Source organism: Pan troglodytes, chromosome 18 (genome assembly GCF_028858775.2).
Source record: "Pan troglodytes isolate AG18354 chromosome 18, NHGRI_mPanTro3-v2.0_pri, whole genome shotgun sequence".
In the NCBI taxonomy this organism is placed as follows: domain Eukaryota; kingdom Metazoa; phylum Chordata; class Mammalia; order Primates; family Hominidae; genus Pan; species Pan troglodytes.
Genome location: NC_072416.2, coordinates 5856634 through 5872806, shown reverse-complemented (window position 1 = coordinate 5872806; position 16173 = coordinate 5856634). Strand labels below are relative to the sequence as shown.

Genomic DNA, 16173 nt, shown 5'->3' with positions numbered 1-16173 from the left:
CCCATAAAGCTAATTACGAAAGATCTGGGGAGGAGGAGGAGAATGGACACTGAATTAGCAAAGACATTGTTTGCAAGCGATAGAAAACCAACTCATATCAGCCTAGGGAGAAATGACAGGTTAACGTCATTACAAAATCCAAGGTGTCTTCTTGCAAAGCCTTTGTGTTTCAGGCCAGACCAAATTCAGGGAGCTGAATAATAACATCAAGACCCTGTATTTCTCTGTCTCACTACTGCATTGGCTTCTGCTCAGCTTCATTCTGCAGATTACCTCTCCTCATGTGGCAGCAAGATGTCCAACAGTGGCTCCAAATTCACATCCTTCCAGACTAGCAGCCACAGGGCACATGAAACTTCCCTCTACCAATGTTTATTTATTAATAACGTTGTACCGATGCAGGACAAGCGAGCCCCAAAGTGAGGCCTAGTCTGCAAGGGTTCTTGGCTTTGCCCAGGAAAGAATACAAGGGCGAGCCAGTGGTTGAAGAAAACAGCTTTACTAAAGCAGCAGTTAGTGTTACAGCTCCCTGACTGCTCCTGCAGAGGAGGGCTCCCCCATAGGCAGTGTGCTGAGAGTAACAGCTCTAGGGAGTTTTGCAGCCATATTTATACCCATTTTTAAGTACATGTAGAATAAGGTGCAGTTTATGCAGAAATTTCTAGGGAAGGGGTAATAACGTTTGGGTCATTGAGTCATTGCCATGGAAAGGGGCAGTGACCCCTGGGTGTCACTGGTGGGTATGTCTTATGGAAAGCTGCTTCCGCCCCATCTCTTTTAGCTAATCCTCAATTTGGTCCAGTGTCCGAGCCCTGTCTCCTACCTCAACTCCAGGTAAGGTTGTGATCATCCCTTCGTGGGTCATGTGTCCAAACCTGAACAAACCATTCTGCATGGAAGAACAGGGTACTCTCATCATTCTGGATCATCAACTCAATCCATTCCAGGCGGGAATCCAGTGATGGACATTGTCACCAGGACTAAATGGAGGAGATAAGGAATTCACCTTTTCCTCCACGTATTTGGCAATAATTAAACAAGCAGACAAAAATGACAAGTGTTGGCAAGGATGTAGAGAAACTAGAGCTCTACATTGCTGGTGAGAATGTAAAATGATGCAGCTGCTGGGGAAAACAGTTGGGTGGTTCCCCCAGGAGCTAAACATACAATTACCATACAATCCAGCCATTCCATTCCTAGGTTTGTACCCAAAAGAATTGAAAACAGGGACTCAAACAGATATTTGTACAACAATTATTGTACATTAGTCACAATGGCCAAAATGTGAAAATAACACAAGTATCCATCAACAGATGAATAGATAAACAAAATGTGGTAGATCCTTATGATGGAATATCATTCATCCATAAAAAAGGAATGAAGCACTGACAGACACTACAATGTGGATGAACCCTGAGACATTATGCTAAGTGAAAGAAGCCAGACACAAAAGAACACATAATGTATTATTCTCCTTAGATGAAATGTCTAGAGTAGGCAAATCCATAGAGACAGGAAGTAGATTAAAGGTTATTAACAGCTGGGGAAGGGGATGTGGGGAGTTATTGCTTAATGGTTACAGAATTTGTTTGAAACTAAAACGTTTTGGAAACAGATAATGGTGATTATTGCATACATTGTCAATGTAATTAATGCCATTGGTCAGGCATGGTGGGTCACACCTGTAATCCTAGTGAGGCAGGATAGGTAGTCAAGAAAGTGACCATGTTCTTGGGACACAGCAACTGTGGTGACCACACAGTCCACACAGTAAGCCTCAGCATTCACCTTGTAATTGAGGTCATTCAAGCAAAGCTATCTTCAGTAGGTACTTTCCCTTCTGTAGAGCATGTGCATTCTGATCTTACCTGTCTTCAAATTGACCTTTTCCTGGTTCTTTGTTTGTTTGTTTATTCGTTTTTTGTTTGTTTGTTTGTTTGTTTTGAGATGACGTCTTGCTCTGTCGCCCAGGCTAGAGTGCAGTGGCACAATCTTGGCTCACTGCCTCCCGGGTCCACGCCATTCTCCTGCCTCAGCCTCCCGAGTAGTTGGGATTACAGGCATGCACTGCCATGTCCGGCTAATTTTTGTATTTTTAGTAGAGACAGAGTTTCACCATATTGGCCAGGCTGGTCTCGAATTCCTGAGCTCAAGTGATCCGCCCCTCTCGGCCTCCGAAAGTGGGATTACAGGCATGCGCCACCATGCCCAGCCTTTTTCCTCATTTTAATAGTAAAAAACATATCCCTGGGTGGAGATTTAAGATGCTAACGAGACATGCAACCTATGAACAAGCATTCGCAGCTACAGCACGTGTGCACCGACAAGAAGACCACCCAACAGGCTTACTAGTAACACCTCTCTCATCTCCTTATGAATAACCATTTAAGGCTCCCATAAAGGGAGTCTCCCTCGTGCATCTTTGCTGTCTCATTCTTACAAGCGGCCTGCCCTCAGTTCCCTCTCTCTCAGGGTGTACTGTCTATTCTGCACCTAACTTTCTTCTTCTTCTTTTTTTTTTTTTGAGATGGAGTTTTGTTCTTGTTGCCCAGGGTTCAGTGCAGTGGCATGATCTCGGTTCACCGCAACCTCCGCCTCCTGGGTTCAAGCGATTCTCCTGCCTCAGCCTCCCGAGTAGGTGGGATTGCCAGGCATGCACCACGATGACCAGCTAATTTGGTATTTTTAGTAGAGACGGGGTTTCTCTATGTTGGTCAGGCTGGTCTCAAACTCCTGACCTCAGGCGATCCGCCTGCCTTGGCCTCTCAAAGTGCTGAGAGATTACAAGTGTGAGCCACCGCAACCAGCCATAACTTTCGAAATATCCTTTTTTCTTTTGCAAGAAATTACTCTATGCCGCATTTGTTTTGCTGTGTGTCTCTTGTTTAAATTCTTTTAAACCAAGAATACACAAACCAAGGTATCATATCAGTGGTCAACACTAGCACTTTGGGAGGCCAAGGTGTGAGGATGGCTTCAGCTCAGGAGTTTGAGACCAGCCTGGGCGACATAGTGACACCATCAACACACCTGGCTAATTTTTAAATTTTTTGTAAAGATGATGTCTCATTATGTTGCCCAGGCTGGTCTCGACTGGTCTTGAACTCCTGGGCTCAAGCAATCCTCTTACCTCAGCCTCCTGAAATACTGGGATTACAGGCATGAGACACTGTGCCCAGCTATTTAATCTCTTTTGTTATATATTTTTATTTTCATCATCATAATAATTATTATTATTTCAGGTAGGGTCTCCCTCTGTTGCCTAGGCTGGAATGCAGTGGTATGAACACAGCTCACTGAAGTCTCAACCTTCCAGGCTCAGGTGATTCTCCTGTCTCAGCCTCCTGAGGAGCTGGGACTACAGACACATGCCACTATGTTCAGGTAATTTTTTTTTTTTTTTTTTTGGTAGAGACAGGATCTCGCCTTGTGGCCTAGGCTGGTCTGGAACACCTGAGCTCAAGTGATCCTCCTGCCCTGGCCTCTCGAAGTGCTGGGATTATAGGCGTGAGCCACCATCCTCACCTTCTTTAATGGGTTTTGATTTTGTTTTTGTTTTCGTTTTTTGTGACAAGATCTTGCTCTGTCACCTAAGCTGGAGTGCCGAGGAGTGAACACAGCTCACTGCAGCCTCAAGCTCCTGGGCTCAAGCGATCCTCCCATCACAGCCTCCAAGCCCAGCTAATTTTTGTATTTTTTGTAGAGCTGGGGTTTTGCCATATTGCTCAAGCTGATCTTGAACGCCTGGCTCAAGTGATCCTCCTGCCTCGCCTCTCAAAGGGCTGGGATTCCAGGCGTGAGCCACCGCGTCCACCGCTGTGATTTCTTAAGGGTAAACAAAAAGGGTCAGAAGACCTTATGGTTTCTACCAGGCAGGACCTCGCCACTACCCTTTCACCTGAAGTACAAAGTCTCACTGTTGTTTTCTTTCATCTCCTGCCAGCTGCCACCATCAGGTCCAACATAGACCAGCCCCAGGAGAGATGCCTGTTCCCTGTCCCTGCTTGCGTATCTGTACAGAACTGTGTTGATTCCCCTAAAACACCCATGTTCATCAAGCATTTCCCCTGCTTAAGGGGTTAAGCCTGTCCTCTCTCTGCATGTGTCATCCCCACCACCAACAGGGGAAACATGTCAGCCTACTTGCCTCAGCCAGATGGCACACCAGCTATTTCGTGCTTTCAGAATCCAATGAAAACACCTGCTCTTCCTGGGCCTCCTGCCTGCTAGCCTCCGGATTAGAACCACACCATCAGCTCTGCTGGGTCTCCAGTTTGCCAACTCACCCTGCATACTTGGGGACCTGTTAGCCTCCATCTGCGTGAGCCAATTCCTTATAATCTCTCTCTCTGTCTCTCTCTCTCAGTCTCTCTCTCCCTCCCTCTCCCTCTCCTTCTCCCTCTCCCTCTCCTTCTCCCTCTCCCTCTCCTTCTCCCTCTCCCTCTCCTTCTCCCTCTCCCTCTCCTTCTCCCTCTCCCTCTCCTTCTCCCTCTCCCTCTCCTTCTCCCTCTCCCTCTCCTTCTCCCTCTCTCCCTCTGCTTCTCCCTCTCCCTCTCCTTCTCCCTCTCTCTCTCCCTCTCCTTCTCCCTCTCCCTCTCCTTCTCCCTCTCCCTCTCCCTCTCCCGCTCCCTCTCCCTCTCTCCCCAGCTGCATTTAAGCTTGTAGTCAGATGTAGGACTGCGCTGTCTGAGGAACTGGCCCCCAGCAGCAGGTGGCTCTGGAGCCCTTGACATGTGGCCTGTCCAAATTGAGATGTGCCTTAGAGGAAAGCATGCCAGAGTTTGAAGGTTTAGAATGAGAGAAAAAAAAACCAACAACAACATAACCTATCTCATTGATAATGTATATATTGATTACTTGTGACATAAAACATTTGTTCAAATAAAATGTATTATTAAGATTAGTTTTGGGCTGGGCACAGTGGCTCACACCTGTAATCCCAGCACTTTGGGAGGCCGAGGCAGGTGGAACACCTGAGATCAAGAGTTTCAGACCAGCCTGGCCAACATGGTGAAACCCCATCTCTACTAAAAATACAAAAAAAAAAAAAAAAGAAAATGCCAGGCGTGATGGCTCATGCCTGTAATCCCAGCACTTTGGGAGGCTGAGGAGAGCGGATCACCTGAGGTCAGGAGTTCGAGACTAGCCTGGCCAACATGGTGAAACTCTGTCTCTACTGAAAAAAATACAAAAATTAGGTGCAGTGGCGCACTCCTGTAATCCCAGCTACTTGGGGGACTGAGGCAGGAGAATCACTTGAAGCCGGCAGGCGGAGGTTGCAGTGAGCTGAGATTGCACCACTGCACTCCAGCCTGGTCAACAGAGTGAGACTCTGTCTCAAAGAAACAAAACAAAACAACAACAACAACAAAATAGCTGGGCATGGTGGTGGCGCCAGTAATCCCAGCTACTTGGGAGGCTGAGGTGAGGCTGGAGGCTTGCTTGAACCCAGGACGCGGAGGTTGCAGGACGCCATTGCACTCCAGCCTGGGCAACAAGAGCGAAACTCCATTAAAAAAAAAAAAAAAAAAAGATTAATTTCACCACCAGTCGTGGTGGCTTACATCTGTAATCCCGGCACTTTGGGAGGCCAACGCAGGGGGATCTCTTGAGCCCAGGAGTTCAAGACCAGCCTGGGCAACAATAGTGAGATCCCATCTCTACAAAAATAATTTTAAAAATTAGCTGGGTGTCGTAGTGCATGCCTGTGGTCCCAGCTACTTAGGAGGCTGAGGTGGGAAGATATCCTCAGCCTGGGAGGTCAAGGATGCAGTGAGCTGTAATCGTACCACTGCCCTCCAGCCTGGGCAACAGAGGGAGACCCCATCTCAAAATAATAATAATAATATTTTTACTTTAAAACTTTAATGGCCCTGATTAGCATCTCCTAAGTCTTGCTAAACGTTACTAACCTTCATCCAAAAACTTTCACTGGGCAAAGACTTGAGAGTACTCCATGTCTCAACCTTCTCTGCAGCCTAGGGCTGCAAAGGAAAAGGAAACATGTGCTCAACACAGGGCTCAAACCCACGACCCTGAGATTAAGAGTCTTATGCTCTACCGGCTGAGCTAGCTGGGCATAACTGCAAGGTTTTCTGATAATGGAGTGTGTGCTCACCACTTGACATGAACGTGAGGATGAATCAGGGAGTGCCACCAACTGCTCGCTGGGTCCTGCCCTTCCCAGGAGAAGACAAAGTCCGCCAGGAGAGACGTGACCCACCCGTCCTGCTGGCAAGTGGCACAGAGACTCTGGGGTCCTGGAAGCCCCAGGCAGGGGCTCAGTGACCAAACCCACCTGGTGGGGCTGCGCACCCAGGTGGGAGGGTACATCCCACCCTATGTTCTCAGTCCCAAGGGGTGCCCAGATGTACTGGGGGCCACATTGCCCAATAAAGTAATTCATGCTCTCAAATATGTATTGAGTGCCTCTGTGTGCCAGGCACTGGGGATATAGCAGTTAACAAAGTGGACTTTCAAAACAGAAAAAGAAAGAAGATGGATTCTGTATCACAGGCAGTTGCTGGTCTTCACTTCTTTTTTTTTTTTTTTTTTTTTTTTTTTTTTTTTGAGTTCCACTCTGTCCCCCGGGCTTGTAATACAATGGTGTGATCTCTGCTCACTGCAACCTCCAACTCCCGGGCTCCAGCGATTCTCTTGCCTCAGCCTCCCGAGTAGCTGGGATTACAGGCCACCCCTACCACGCCCGGTTAATATTTTTGTATTTTTAGTAGAGACAGGGTTTCACCATGTTAGCCAGGCTGGTCTCGAACTCCTGACCTCAGGTAATCTGCCGGCCTTGCCTCTCTGAGCCACCGCGCCGGGCCCTGTTTCCTTTCTCACTGGGATGGACGCCCGCATTTGAAGCTAGTGCGTCGTTTAACCCGCACACAAGTCGCGGTAGCTGTTTTTGGTTTGTTTGTTGTTTTGTTTTTTGCCTTTTTTTCTGTTTTCTTTTCTTTTTTTTTTTTTAATAGTAAACGCAATTAGCACAATGAGTTACCTGTCTTTTTAGGGAGGATTCTCTCCTGTTTCCGTAGTGGCAGGAAGGGAAGGAACGGGGGGAGAGCGCCGGAGGCGCAGGGTCTGAGATTGGGTCCAGGACCCGGGCTCTGAGCAAGAAGCACCCTCCTGGGCCGGGATGCGCTTCCCGGAGCACGGCTGGCATTGTGCTCCGGGGGACACGGGGCCTTCCGCCACCAGAGTGCTCACTGAGTGACACGCCAATCTGGACAGCACTTGCTGGACCCCAAATCCTGGACCGATGCCAAGACTCCACCCTCGAGGTCTTTCATGCCCAGGAGTCACTATCAGAAGTCACAGAAGAAGGGCGGTGGCTCACGCCTGTAATCCCAGCATTTTGGGAGGCCGAGGCAGGAAGATAACTTGAGCCCAGGAGTTCCAGACCAGCCTGAACAACATAGCGAGACCTAAATCACTCACGATCATAAACCACATTAAGTCCACATGATCATCTGCCCACCTCACTTCCAATTCCGCAAGTGCCCCCCTTAAATTCCAAAAGAGACCTCTGTTTTCTACTGTTCCTGTTTACTTTTGATCTGCATATTTTTCCATTTTACTAGAATCTCTTTTTTCTCCCCTCCTCTCCTCTGGCCCGAGTGCCAAGAGCCTTTGGCACTGATCATACACAAACATCTGGGGCCTCAGAGTCGCTGCTTGTTTTGTAAAGTGTCATACATCTCTCCCGTGGGGGATATCCAAGTCAACCAGGATAGATTGAACGTTCTTTTCTGAGGTTGAACAACATTAATGAAACAAACTGTATTCAATTCATCCCCTATTCATGGTCATCTCCCTTCCCGTTTTTGAACAAAATTACTGCAATAAAACATCTTTGTACATACATGGTACTTTTATTTCTATGAAATGGAACGTGTGGGCCAAAGAGGTGTGTATACAAGGGGTGCTTTCTAAAACAGAAAGATAAACCAAACCAAACAAACAAACCAAAACAGAAAACCAGCCTCCAACATTTTCCCACTTTGATATATACAAAAGCTGCACATTGCTTTTTCTTGTCCCTTTGATGTGGAGAGAGGTAAGTAAAATCTTCACTCTTCTCATCCTAGAGAGAGAGGAGATTGCGTGTCTTAATGCCCTGTTTTTCTTCCAAATTCATGCCGTTATCTTCTTATTCTTGCAACGTTTTTCTACCTATGTGTCTCCATGCTTTGTCCTTTTTAAAAAGCATGATACCTTACCCCAAGTCACCTACGGTCGGTGTTGTCTTACCCCAGGTGGGACTCGAACCCACAATCCCTGGCTTAGGAGGCCAGTGCCTTATCCATTAGGCCACTGGGGCAGTTACCACGTGCCCTACTGAGAATATTAAAAGACAGAATAACTTATCGCGGGTGGCTAGAAAATGACCCTAGAATTGGTTTGGGCATTTATTCAAGGAAGTATGCCAGCTTGAGCAACATAGCGAGACCCCGTCTCTACAAAAATTTTAAAATTAGCCGGTTGTGGTTGCGCTCGCCTGCAGTCCCATCTACTTGGGAGGCTGAGGCTGGAGGATCGCTTGAGCCTAGGAAGTGGAGGCTGCAGGGAGCCGAGATGGCGCCACTGCACTCCAGCCTGGGCGACGGGAGTGAGATCCCGTCTCAAAAAAAATAGTCTTAGCTGAGTTCTTGCAACGCAGCAGCCTCCATTCGGGTCGCCGGGGACGCCATAGTGAACGAGAGAAAACTCCCATTTCCCGTAGAGCTCCGCAGTCTGCGTCCTCGCGCCACCAGCGCTATCCTCTCCCACGTGGTTTCCGATCCTCCAGCCCGCATGGGCTTCGCGGAGCCCGACTCGTCTGATCCTCCAGAAAGGAGTCCCAGGCGCCCGAAGGAACTAGATTTTCCTTCGGAGTCAGAGAGCAACGGAGGGACTCGGGCTGGGTGCGTCGGTGAAGCGCTGAGCCTTGACGCGAGGCCCTTGACAGCCCTACTGTGTGTTTAATAAAGGTCAGGTCCTCCTGGGGTCCAGGGCATGACAAAAGATCCTGCAGGGGCCAGGCGCGGTGGCTCGCGCCAGTAATCTCAGCACTTTGGGAGGCCAAGGCGGTGGATCACTTGAGGTCAGGAGTTCGAGGCCAGCCTGGCCAACATGGCGAAACCCCGTCTCTACTAAAAATACAAAAATTAGCCGGGTGTGGCGGCTCCTGCAACTACTCGGAAGGCTGAGGCAGGAAAATCGCTTGAACCTGGGAGGCGGAGGCTGCAGTGAGCCGAGATCGCTCCACTGCATTCCAGCCTGGGCGACAGAGGAAGACTCCATTTCAAAAAAGATAAAAAATTTTTAAAAAACTCTTTTTTTTAATCCCGCAGGGCACAGTACCTGGGAGGAAGATTGCAGACGGCGCGAGTCAGACACCCCACCGGACCCCCAGAAGGTCAACTGCAAGCCCAAGTCAGCGCCCTCCTAGCAGCCTCCCGCGCCGCACCCCAGGGCCGAGCGCCGCGACTCAGAGCTGGGCCAACGTCCGGGACACGGAGGCGGCCCGGGAAATTCTACCCTGCACCTCGCTTTTCCAGGCTCGGCGCGAGAGGAAGCAAGGAGCCAGACAAAACCCTCCCCTTGAGGCTGCTCAAAGCCGACGCCCCCCGGGATCGTGGACACGACCCCTGGAATCCGCTGTGACTGTCATTTACCTAGTGGTAAAAATTCAGCAGTGTTGGAGCTGCTCAAGATACTCATCCCACCAATGAGGCTTCCGGGACCTCAGACACTCATGCGACAAGGCGATCTAATATACAACCCATATTCTAAATTCCCCCAGTAACTTTATATTTTATAAATTGAAGCAGAGAAATCCAGGACCGAGGGGTTGAGTCTCACTGGAATAAACCCTGGACTTGAGCCCTTGAAAGTGCATGGCTGTTGGCCGGGCGCAGTGGCTCACGCCTGTCATCCCCGCACTTTGGGAGGCCGAGGCGGGCGGATCACGAGGTCAGGAGATCAAGACCATCCTGGCTAACACGGTGAAACCCCATCTCTACTAAAAATACAAAAAATTAATCGGGCGTGGTGACGGGCACCTGTAGTCCCAGCTACTCAGGAGGCTGAGGCAGGAGAATGTCGTGAACCCAGGAAAAGGAGCTTCAACCGAGTTGAGATAGCGCCACTGCACTCCAGCCTGGGCGACCGAGCGAGACTCTGTCTCAAAATTAAGAAGATGGGCTCGTCCGGGATTTGAACCCGGGACCTCTCGCACCCTAAGCGAGAATCATACCCCTAGACCAACGAGCCACAGCAGCAAGCTCTTTACTTTTCTTTGGGGCAGTCGTGGAGTACTTGGAGCGATAAAGCTCAAGCCTGCGAAAGCAAAGTGAGAGGAGACCGGGATTGCAGACTCAGCGGGTGGGCCAGCGTCCCGGCCCCTCTCCGCACCGCACAAAGTGGGGAGAGGCCCCTGCACCCCTCACACCCATCCTGTGGCCCCTCAGTTCTCACCCGCCCCCGCCCCTCTGCCCCTGGCTGGCAACCAGCCCGTCCCGGTGCTGCCTTTGGTCATTTCACTGACAATCCTTGCTGCTGGGAGCGCGCGGAGACCAAAATTCAATCATTGAGGGGATACCATCACAGAGCGCGATGTGGCACCTGGTAGTGTTCATTAAATGCTGGCTGTTTCCAGAACTCCAAGGTAGCAAGGAAGAAAACAAGTCGCCCAACGTGGGGCTCGAACCCACGACCCTGAGATTAAGAGTCTCATGCTCTACCGACTGAGCTAGCCGGGCTTCCCTGGGAACATTTTATGTCTAGTAATTGGTGGGGTGGCATGAGAATAGTAGAAACTAAGTGACGTAATGAATCAGCCCCAGAAACCAGGGCACACTGGTGGTCCCCTACAACAGGTTCAGTTCCACCCCGACATCCCCGCTGGTGCAAGACTTTGCTCACCACTCTGCGATCTCCCATAAATGGGGATGACCCGCCAGAGGCTCCTTCCGCAGGGCGCTGGCATAAATCTGTATTCTCTGCGGTCCGCTGAAATGTCCTCCTTTCAGAAAGAGAAAAAACATACCCACACTGCACGCGCCTAAGAGAGTCAACGACAACCTCTTTTTGGAGGCCGCTCGAATTACAGGAACAGGAGAATTCTGCTGTGTATCGGGCAAATTAACCCATCTTTGGAGCTGCAGACAGAATGTCTGAAGCTCACTGGGAGCTCACAGAAGCCCTCGCAGGTGTCGCTCCGCACTGTAACCTACTGTGACGTGCATGTAGCTGTTCCGTTTCCATTACTGTGTGCTTTTATATCTAGAACTATTTGGTTCTTTTTTCAATCTAGAAGGTTGAAAGGAGAGCATTTTACATAGGTCCCGTTGTCAAAGATATTTTCTTTATTGCCTTTCCTAAGGATAATTGTATTACAAACTTCCTAATAGTCTGCATCCAAAATGTTTGCAATTTTGTGTCTGTTGCCTACTGTTGATGACTTGTTGTTCATGATACCTTGTTTTGCGGTCTTTTTTTTTTTTTTTAGATAGAGTCTTACCTTGTCACCCAGGCTGGAGTGCACTGGCGCCATTTCAGCTCACTGCAACCCCCATCTCCGGGGTTCAAGCGATTCTACTGCCTCATCCTTCCTAGTACCTGGGATTACAGGCGCCCGCCACCATGACCGACTAATTTTTGTATTTTCAGTAGAGACAGGGTTTTACCATGTTGGCCAGGATGGTCTCAAACTCCTGACATCAGGTGATTAACCTGCCTCAGCCTCCCAAAGTGCTGGGATTGCAGGCGTGAGCCACTGCTCCCTGCCTCCTTGTGCTGGGTCCATTTTCCTTGTAAATTTCTTTGATTCTTGGTTCATAGCACGTTCTCAAACCCAGCGTCCCAAACAAAAATGAAGTCCCTGCCAATAGAATCTGTCCTCAGAGTAGACCAGAGGAGGCCCCAGTCCTGGTGGGCGCTGGGACTCAGGACGGGGTACCCGGGCTCCAGGGTTCAGACCGTACTCCTTCCAAAACCAGGACGGGGGAGCAGAGGAGCCCCAAGAGGCTACACGCAGGTGAGGAGTGACGGGATGTGGGGAGGGAGAGGTCTCTGGACCCCAGACGCAAACACCCATAGCCTATCTCCACTGCTCGAGTGCCTGGCTCACTCTCTCATTAAGACTGCGACTGCTAGAACCAGGGATAGTGGGTGGGAGTCCCAGGCTGGACCTTTTAAGGCGTCTGACTGTGAAGATTCGGCTCTTATTGTATACAGGGACTTGTCTCTTCTTCGGTGCCTCGAGTTTGCACTGCCAGAAGTAACAAAAAACAAAACAAAACAAAACAAAACAAAACACCACCAAAAACCGAACAAACGACAAAAAATAGCTTGTCAAAAGGGCTCTGGCAACACTGGTGACAGGACTCTAGATGAATTTTAAGAAGAGGTAGTGGGATAGTAGGCGGCGTCAACATAGCTTGAGACCTTTGTACAAATTACCTTTGCAGGGCGTCCACGTCCTGCGCTGAAGTCTGTAAGTCGAGCCGAATCTAAAAAAGAGCAGGAAACGACTTTTACCCTGCACCAAAAGCCGGGCTCGTCCGGGATTTGAACCCGGGACCTCTCGCACCCTAAGCGAGAATCATACCCCTAGACCAACGAGCCACACAACTTACGCATTAAGGTTGTCTTTGTGGGCGTCCCAGCATCCTGGGGGCGGCTGGGGCGGACCCAGCAGGACCCAGTGAGTAGAATCTTATTTCAGACCCGCCTGGAAGGGGCAATTTCAAGTGCGGATGGGTGTGGCGGAAGCCCAGATCCCCGGCCCCTCCTCCGCGACGCACAAAATGGGGAGCAGCCCTGGCGCTACCACAATCCAGAAGGGCCCTGGGTCCTCGCCCGCCACCGCCACTCGGCCTTGAGTTGGGGATTCGGCGTCTCCGAGGCGCGCAGTGAGGAGCTCCAGCTTCCGCAGGACATGGGAACCTCCCAATAGCAGGCAGCGGCTGCGCTGAGGGTCTGCGAGCCGCGATCACTGCAAGCTCGACTTGGAAACGCTGCAGTCCCTCAGCGTGGCACCAATGGGTGTTCAATAAAGGCCTGACGGAGTGCACGAGACACCAGCTACCAGGCACCCTACCTCGCCGCACCTCACGCTTCTCCGGCTCCGGTCCTCCCTTCTCCCCAGGGAAGCCAAAACCCAGAAAGCGAGTTTCCCACGTGGGCCTCGAACCCTAAAGGCTGACGCTGAGAGTCTCTTTTCTCCATCGACTGAACCAGCCCCGCAGCGCCTGCCTGGCCTCAAGTGCCCAGGATGGCTGAGCTCTCGGAGAAGACGGCTTAGGCCACCAACTACCCTGCGCACCAGGGGCGATTCTGCGATGCGCCCCCTTGCCCTTCACTGGGGGGAGCTGGCGGGACCTCCAGTCCCCAGGACGTGAGGAGGAGCAAGAATGAAGGCCGTGGGGCAGCAGGCGTCGGGCGTCGGTTCCGGGGCACCCTTTACTGTCACTCTGCCCTTCCCTGTATCCAGATTTCACCTGACTCCCGAGAATCCAGCAGATCTGGGCTAAAAGGGGCTCCCTGTCCCCTCCAGATCCAAGCCGCGAACTCCCTCGCTCTCAGTGGGAAGGCCCCGGGGTCTGGGCGTGGGGACAGGGGCCGAGACCCCCACCCCGCCAGGGCCGACTGAAGTGCTGCCCGCGGATGCCCGGTCTTCCCCGCCTCCCTCCTCTCACTCACTCCCCTCCCTTCTCCCCCGCTTCCAGTATTCTCCCCTTCTCCGAATAAACTGGAATTTTAAGCGGAGGAGGGCTCACCTGGGACTGGAGCAGCCATACTCCGGAATCCTAGAAAAAATTTATGCCCCTGGAGCGACCAATGAGCCCGGCGCATTCTTCCTTATTCTAAATAACCTCCTCCTGCTGCACGGGGTCGTCTCCTTTAACCGCAGTTGCCGCAGTTGGCAGCGCTGGATCCCATTTCACCAAGGCGAGCGATTCAGGCCCGTCCGTCTGCGTCCCGGGACCCCGGGAGGTCTCCACTGAGGCCCTGCCAATAGCAGCCTCCCTCCGCCTTCCTAGTCTCCTGTCCTTGCTGAAAATGCGAAAAGGGAAAAAAGAGAAGGAAAAGGGGGCTCGTCCGGGATTTGAACCCGGGACCTCTCTCACCCAAAGCGAGAATCATACCCCTAGACCAACGAGCCGCCGCTTCCTCTTTTTTTTTCTTCTTTTTCTGGTGGGGGACACGTCCTTCCGTCCCTGACGCAGAGCGAGACTCTCTCCATCGCCCCAATAGCTCAGTCCTTAGCGCGCGCACCTGCGAATCTTGACTTGTGGGTTCGCGGCCACCCTCAGATTTCCGAGGCAGGCTTTACTCCTGCTGGGTAAACCAACAAGGTTACCCGCTGAGGTTATGAGCTGGTGGTTTCAATGTCGTGCTGCTATGAAATATAGGTGCATTTGCCTATTACTAAGGTAAAAGGATTTCCAGGCAGGATAGTGATGTCAGAAATCATAAAGGAAATACACAGATTTTATCCAAGGTTTTAAAACGGCAAATGACAATCCAAAGAAAATACAATCGAAGTTACAAACTAAGGGCTTATTACTGGGCTACATAGATTTCGAATCCTTTAAAAAATCACATAGGCATATTTTTAAAAGACATTTAAGAAAAGAAATGAAGATCTATGACAGAAACGGCTTCGTCTTCCTTACCTGGGACTATGGAGCATAAACGCTGCTTGCCGCAGCCTCTCTGGCTGGCAAGTGTAGCCTCGGGCTGGCCCTAAGGGCCGTAGGTGGAAAACAACTGAGCCTTGAAGTGGAGACTGGAGAAAAAGAGATTGTCCTAGAGCTTGCATGGGAAGAGTTTCGGGACCCAGAAACTGGAAACATTGGATTTCCGTGACAAAGTTTGCCAAGTAGCAGTACATGGTGCAATGAGTGTGTCTGGAGGCTGGCGTGAGGCGTAAAAGGCAGCTGGGCCCGCTGCTTCAGTGACTTCCTTGAGACTCAAAGGAAGCCAAGGAGAACCCTGTCTACTCACCTGCAGGCATCTCTCCCGGGGTCTTATGTATTGTCTGCTCTGGAAGTCACAGAAAAGTGAAGGAGGCTGGGCGCGGTACCTCCCGCCGGTATTCCCAGCACTTTGGGAGGCCAAGGCGGGTGATCACTTGAAGCCAGGAATGCGAAACCAGCCTGGCCAACATGCCAGACCGCTGTCTCTACTAAAAATACAAAAATCAGCCTGGTATGGTGGCGCGTGCCTGTAGTCCCAGCTACTCAGGAAGCTGAGACACGAGAATCGCTTGAACCCGGGAGATGGAGGTTAGAGTGAGCCGAGACTGCGCCACTGCCCTTCAGCCTGACAGGGTGAGACCCTGTCTAAAAAAAAAGAAAGAAAGAAAGAAAAAAGGAAACTGAGAATAGATTCCAACTGCTCATTCTCGTCAGTTACTGAATAGGGACTGGACTCTGCTGGTTTCCATGAACTAACTCATGCTGTTTTCTTTCTTTCTTTTTTTGAGACGGAGTTTTGCTCTTTTTGCCCGGGCTGGAGTGCAATGGGATGATCTTGGCTCACCGCAACCTCTGCCTCCTGGGTTCAAGAGATTCTCCTGCCTCAGCCTCCCGAGTAGTTGGGATTACAGGCGTGTGCCACCATGCCAGGCTAATTGTTGTATTTTTAGTAGAGGCGGGGTTTCTCTGTTTTGGTCAGGCTGGTGTCAAACTCCTGACCTCAGGTGATCCGCCTGCCTCAGCCTCCCAAAGTGCTGGGATTACAGGCGTGAGCCATTGCACCCAGCCTCATGTTGTTTTCAGCAGATGCACGAGGAGTACACCATTATCTTCATGTCTACAGATGACACAACTGGAGCCCTGGAAAGGTTAAGGAATTAGTTCAAGTTCACACAGCCAAGAAGTGCCCTGGAAAGTCTGGCTAGAGAACCATGTAAACAGCTGTCTTTGCACACCAACAGGTAATTCACAGAAAAAGGAAACAAACACACACACACACACACACACAGAGACACGCACAGATGGCCAATAAACATGAAAAACCACTCACCTCACTAGCAAAGTTTCTTTCCCCACTTTCTGAACTGCCCGCTGCATCAATTCCATTCTAGGCCTAGTTTATCTCATAGCCTTACCACAGAAGCCAGTGGGGAATAGCTATATGTCAGAATTCTCCAATTTTGGCATATGCTTTGACTCA

At 50.5% G+C, this 16173-nt stretch overlaps 5 non-coding genes across 5 annotated transcripts; all 5 read right to left on the bottom strand.

Moving 5' to 3' along the window:
* Positions 1 to 8253: 8253 nt before the first annotated feature.
* Positions 8254 to 8326, bottom strand: TRNAR-CCU (transfer RNA arginine (anticodon CCU)). The gene has a single exon. It is a non-coding gene; the product is annotated as a tRNA-Arg (tRNA).
* Positions 8327 to 10188: 1862 nt separating this feature from the next.
* TRNAP-AGG (transfer RNA proline (anticodon AGG)) lies at positions 10189 to 10260 on the bottom strand. Its single transcript has one exon. It is a non-coding gene; the product is annotated as a tRNA-Pro (tRNA).
* Positions 10261 to 10675: 415 nt separating this feature from the next.
* Positions 10676 to 10748, bottom strand: TRNAK-CUU (transfer RNA lysine (anticodon CUU)). Its single transcript has one exon. It is a non-coding gene; the product is annotated as a tRNA-Lys (tRNA).
* A 1795-nt stretch (positions 10749 to 12543) lies between these two features.
* Positions 12544 to 12615, bottom strand: TRNAP-AGG (transfer RNA proline (anticodon AGG)). The gene has a single exon. It is a non-coding gene; the product is annotated as a tRNA-Pro (tRNA).
* A 1468-nt stretch (positions 12616 to 14083) lies between these two features.
* TRNAP-UGG (transfer RNA proline (anticodon UGG)) lies at positions 14084 to 14155 on the bottom strand. Its single transcript has one exon. It is a non-coding gene; the product is annotated as a tRNA-Pro (tRNA).
* Positions 14156 to 16173: the final 2018 nt, after the last annotated feature.